The sequence below is a fragment of the Oncorhynchus clarkii genome, unplaced genomic scaffold, assembly GCF_045791955.1.
Source record: "Oncorhynchus clarkii lewisi isolate Uvic-CL-2024 unplaced genomic scaffold, UVic_Ocla_1.0 unplaced_contig_11824_pilon_pilon, whole genome shotgun sequence".
Taxonomy (NCBI): domain Eukaryota; kingdom Metazoa; phylum Chordata; class Actinopteri; order Salmoniformes; family Salmonidae; genus Oncorhynchus; species Oncorhynchus clarkii.
The window spans coordinates 6,167-12,332 of record NW_027258451.1 but is presented as its reverse complement, the minus strand read 5'-3'; positions in this window follow the sequence as shown (position 1 = coordinate 12,332).

Here is a 6,166-nt window from a genome sequence, read left to right as displayed (position 1 = left end):
TCATCGAGACTGAACGGCTGCTGAGGATCGAGGAACACGACATCGCTACGAGACCTGGCTTTGGAGGTCAGAAACACACATGTGCCACATACACAGGAAACACCTCCATCTCTGTTGCCAGGTTGACATTTATTGAGATGAGTCTTGTCCTGGAGGCAGAACTGAAAGATTCCGCTAGGTAGGCCAGCTGCAACGTCAAAATGGGCTATATTGGAAACATTCATGAAAACCAAACTGTGCTTTTTGGTCTTCATTTAAGGTTAGGGTTTTGCCTAGCTGCCTCCAGAACAAGATCCATGACGAAAATCGCTAACCTGCTCTCTGTCTCCCAATGAAACTAATCCAATCAGTCAATCTCTGCCCCCCTTTGATGATGCATGCAATAGCTGCGTTATGAGAAGATGTGCTGGCCAATGAGTTTCTGAGACATTGAACACATCGCTCCCAAACCAACACTGGCTCACATTATACTCACTGTGTGTGTATGTGTGTGTGTGTGTGTGTGTGTGTGTGTGTGTGTGTGTGTGTGTGTGTGTGTGTGTGTGTGTGTGTGTGTGTGTGTGTGATCCCTTGTCCATATTGAGCTAGTCTTTTTGGAACAGAGGTTGTGAGAGGGTTCCCGACCAGTTTATGATGTTGACAGTATAAAACAATTGTACAGAGTAGAGCGGTGGTCACCAACCCTGATCCTGACACAGAGTAGAGCAGTCATCACCGACACTGATCCTGATACAGAGTAGAGCAGTGGTCACCGACCCTGATCCTGATCCTGAAACAGAGTAGAGCAGTGGTCACCAACCCTGATCCTGATACAGAGTAGAGCAGTGGTCACCAACCCTGATCCTGACACAGAGTAGAGCAGTCGTCACCGACACTGATCCTGACACAGAGTAGAGCAGTGGTCACCGACCCTGATCCTGATCTATATACAGAGTAGAGCAGTGGTCACCAACCCTGATCCTGATCCTGACACAGAGTAGAGCGGTGGTCACCAACCCTGATCCTGAAACAGAGTAGAGCAGTGATCACCAAGCCTGATCCTGATCTATATACAGAGTTGAGCAGTGATCACCAACCCTTATCCTGACACTGAAACAGAGTAGAGCAGTGATCACCAAGCCTGATCCTGATCTATACACAGTGTAGAGCAGTGATCACCAACCCTTATCCTGACACTGAAACAGAGTAGAGCAGTGATCACCAAGCCTGATCCTGATCTATATACAGAGTAGAGCAGTGATCACAAACCCTGATCCCGATCTATACACAGTGTAGAGCAGTAATCACCAACCCTGATCTTGATCCTGATACAGTGTAGAGCAGTGGTCACCAATACTGATCTTGACACAGAGTAGTGCAGTGGTCACCAAGCCTGATCCTGATCTATATACAGAGTAGAGCAGTGGGCACCAACCCTGATCCTGATCCTGATACAGTGTAGGACAGTGGTCACCAACCCTGATCCATATACAGAGTAGAGCAATGGTCACCAACCCTGATCCTGATCTATATACAGAGTAGAGCAGTGGTCACCAACCCTGATCCTGATCCTGATACAGAGTAGAGTAGTGAACACCAACCCTGATCTTGATCCATATACAGAGTAGAGCAGTGGTCACCAACTTTGATCCTGATCTATATTCAGAGTAGAGCAGTGATCACCAACCCTGATCCATATACAGAGTAGAGTAGTGAACACCAACCCTGATCCTGATCCATATTCAGAGTAGAGCAGTGATCACCAACCCTGATCCATATACAGAGTAGAGTAGTGAACACCAACTCTGATCCTGATCCATATTCAGAGTAGCGCAATGGTCACCAACCCTATATTTGATTAACTCTATTTTTTTAACTGCATTGTTGTTTAAGGGCTTGTAAGTAAGCATTTCACGGTAAGGTCTACACAGTGCATGTGACAAATACAATTTGATTTGATTCTCCTATGGGGACAGCTAAAGAACCCTTTTGGAACCATTTTTTCTAAGTGTACACATTGCAGCTCTCCAGGACCAGGGTTGGAGACAACCAGAGAATAGCCCTGATTAATGACCTCAGTGTGATGTCATGTGTGTGGGTGTAGCAGGAATTTGTGGGTGTTTGTGTTTGTTGCTCTGGTTTGGTGGTTTGGGTCGTGGTGAGGAGCTCCTCCGGTCCTGACGAGCTATATATATGTGTGTGTGTGTGTGTGTGTGTGTGTGTGTGTGTGTGTGTGTGTGTTCTCAGGTGCAGCCATCCCTGTGGGCATTGATGTCCAGGTGGAGAGTATCGACATCATCTCAGAGGTCAACATGGGTGTATAATCTATACACGTGTGTGTATAATCAATCCACATGTGTATCTGAACAATCTTCTGTGTTCTGCCGAGGGTATCACCATGACCCTGTACCTGCGTCACTCCTGAGTGGCTGGCTTTTATGTCTCGTAGCAAAGTTAGCAGGACGTTTGGTGGGTGTCTGGTGAAGAAGACGTGGGTTCCTGATGTGTTCTTTGCCCACTCGAAGAGGTCCTTCATCCAGGACACCACCATGGAGAACACCATGATCAGGGTCTCTCCTGACGGAACCATACTCTACAGCGTCAGGAAGAGCATCAGCGTCTGTGTGTATATTACTATGCTGTATGTAGGTATACTATATCTTATCTCTTTTTATATGATTATTATGTTGTTCAGGATCCCAGTGACTGCTCTCTACTCCATAGACTTCAGAACTGTTTACTACAACTAGAGAGCTGTGAGTCACACACACACACACACACACACACACACACACACACACACACACACACACACACACACACACACACACACACACACACGAACACAGACATGCACACACATATTTACATAAATAAACATTCACCCACACTAAACATCTGATTGCTGATTGATTGGTTACACAAATACACACCACACTTTCTCTCTCCCCCTTTCTAGAAGCGTATAATGACAATGATCTGATGTTGTTTTGGAAGAATGGCAACGAGTCTCTGAGGACAGATGAGATTGTTCTCTCTCAGTTATTCATCAAGAAGTTCCACCCTTCCAGCGGCCTCGCCTTCTACAGCAGCACGGGTCTGTCTGAGTATTTATATGTGTCTGTTTTGCGTTCTTTGTGTGTCTCGTCTCTTGTAACTATTAGGCTAACGTACTGCTTCTTTAAGAAAACCCTCAACTTTTCTCTCTCTCTCCCCCCATTATTCTCTCACTTTCTGTCTCTCTCCATCACCTTTCCTTTCTGTCTCTCTCATCACCTTTCCTTTCTGTCTCTCTCATCACCTTTCCTTTCTGTCTCTCTCCATCACCTTTCTTTTCTGTCTCTCTCCATCACCTTTCCTTTCTGTCTCTCTCCATCACCTTTCCTTTCTGTCTCTCTCCATCACCTTTCCTTTCTGTCTCTCTCCATCACCTTTCCTTTCTGTCTCTCTCCATCACCTTTCCTTTCTGTCTCTCTCCATCACCTTTCCTTTCTGTCTCTCTCCATCACCTTTCCTTTCTGTCTCTCTCATCACCTTTCCTTACTGTCTCTCTCATCACCTTTCCTTACTGTCTCTCTCATCACCTTTCCTTTCTGTCTCTCTCATCACCTTTCCTTTCTGTCTCTCTCCATAACCTTTCCTTTCTGTCTCTCTCATCACCTTTCCTTTCTGTCTCTCTCCATCACCTTTCCTTTCTGTCTCTCTCCATCACCTTTCCTTTCTGTCTCTCTCCATCACCTTTCCTTTCTGTCTCTCTCCATCACCTTTCCTTTCTGTCTCTCTCCATCACCTTTCCTTTCTGTCTCTCTCCATCACCTTTCCTTTCTGTCTCTCTCCATCACCTTTCCTTTCTGTCTCTCTCATCACCTTTCCTTACTGTCTCTCTCATCACCATTCCTTACTGTCTCTCTCATCACCTTTCCTTTCTGTCTCTCTCATCACCTTTCCTTTCTGTCTCTCTCATCACCTTTCCTTTCTGTCTCTCTCCATCACCTTTCCTTTCTGTCTCTCTCCATCACCTTTCCTTTCTGTCTCTCTCCATCACCTTTCCTTTCTGTCTCTCTCCATCACCTTTCCTTTCTGTCTCTCTCCATCACCTTTCCTTTCTGTCTCTCTCATCACCTTTCCTTTCTGTCTCTCTCCATCACCTTTCCTTTCTGTCTCTCTCCATCACCTTTCCTTTCTGTCTCTCTCCATCACCTTTCCTTTCTGTCTCTCTCCATCACCTTTCCTTTCTGTCTCTCTCCATCACCTTTCCTTTCTGTCTCTGTCATCACCTTTCCTTTCTGTCTCTCCCCCCATTATCCTCTCACTTTCTGTCTCTCTCCATCACCTTTCCTTTCTGTCTCTCTCATCACCTTTCCTTACTGTCTCTATCCATCACCTTTCCTTTCTGTCTCTCTCATCACCTTTCCTTTCTGTCTCTCTCATCACCTTTCCTTTCTGTCTCTCTCATCACCTTTCCTTTCTGTCTCTCTCCATCACCTTTCCTTTCTGTCTCTCTCATCACCTTTCCTTTCTGTCTCTCTCCATCACCTTTCCTTTCTGTCTCTCTCATCACCTTTCCTTACTGTCTCTATCCATCACCTTTCCTTTCTGTCTCTCTCCATCACCTTTTCTTTCTGTCTCTCTCCATCACGTTTCCTTTCTGTCTCTAACATCACCTTTCCTTTCTGTCTCTCTCCATCACCTTTCCTTTCTGTCTCTCTCATCACCTTTCCTTTCTGTCTCTCTCATCACCTTTCCTTTCTGTCTCTCTCATCACCTTTCCTTTCTGTCTCTCTCCATCACCTTTCCTTTCTGTCTCTCTCCATCACCTTTCCTTTCTGTCTCTCTCATCACCTTTCCTTTCTGTCTCTCTCATCACCTTTCCTTTCTGTCTCTCCCATCACCTTTCCTTATCCTCTCACTTTCTGTCTCTCTCCATCACCTTTCCTTTCTGTCTCTCTCCATCACCTTTCCTTTCTGTCTCTCTCATCACCTTTCCTTTCTGTCTCTCTCATCACCTTTCCTTACTGTCTCTCTCATCACCTTTCCTTTCTGTCTCTCTCATCACCTTTCCTTTCTGTCTCTCTCCATCACCTTTCCTTTCTGTCTCTCTCATCACCTTTCCTTTCTGTCTCTCTCATCACCTTTCCTTTCTGTCTCTCTCCATCACCTTTCCTTTCTGTCTCTCTCCATCACCTTTCCTTTCTGTCTCTCTCCATCACCTTTCCTATCTGTCTCTCTCCATCACCTTTCCTTTCTGTCTCTCTCCATCACCTTTCCTTTCTGTCTCTCTCATCACCTTTCCTTTCTGTCTCTCTCCATCACCTTTCCTTTCTGTCTCTCTCCATCACCTTTCCTTTCTGTCTCTCTCCATCACCTTTCCTATCTGTCTCTCTCCATCACCTTTCCTTTCTGTCTCTCTCCATCACCTTTCCTTTCTGTCTCTCTCCATCACCTTTCCTTTCTGTCTCTCTCCATCACCTTTCCTTTCTGTCTCTCTCATCACCTTTCCTTTCTGTCTCTCTCCATCACCTTTCCTTTCTGTCTCTCTCCATCACCTTTCCTTTCTGTCTCTCTCCATCACCTTTCCTTTCTGTCTCTTTCATCACCTTTCCTTTCTGTCTCTCCCCCCATTATCCTCTCACTTTCTTTCTCTCTCCATCACCTTTCCTGTCTGTCTCTCTCATCACCTTTCCTTTCTGTCTCTCTCATCACCTTTCCTTTCTGTCTCTCTCCATCACCTTTCCTTTCTGTCTCTCTCATCACCTTTCCTTTCTGTCTCTCTCATCACCTTTCCTTTCTGTCTCTCTCCATCACCTTTCCTTTCTGTCTCTCTCCATCACCTTTCCTTTCTGTCTCTCTCCATCACCTTTCCTATCTGTCTCTCTCCATCACCTTTCCTTTCTGTCTCTCTCCATCACCTTTCCTTTCTGTCTCTCTCATCACCTTTCCTTTCTGTCTCTCTCCATCACCTTTCCTTTCTGTCTCTCTCCATCACCTTTCCTTTCTGTCTCTCTCCATCACCTTTCCTTCTGTCTCTCTCCATCACCTTTCCTTTCTGTCTCTCTCCATCACCTTTCCTTTCTGTCTCTCTCCATCACCTTTCCTTTCTGTCTCTCTCCATCACCTTTCCTTTCTGTCTCTCTCCATCACCTTTCCTTTCTGTCTCTCTCCATCACCTTTCCTTTCTGTCTCTCTC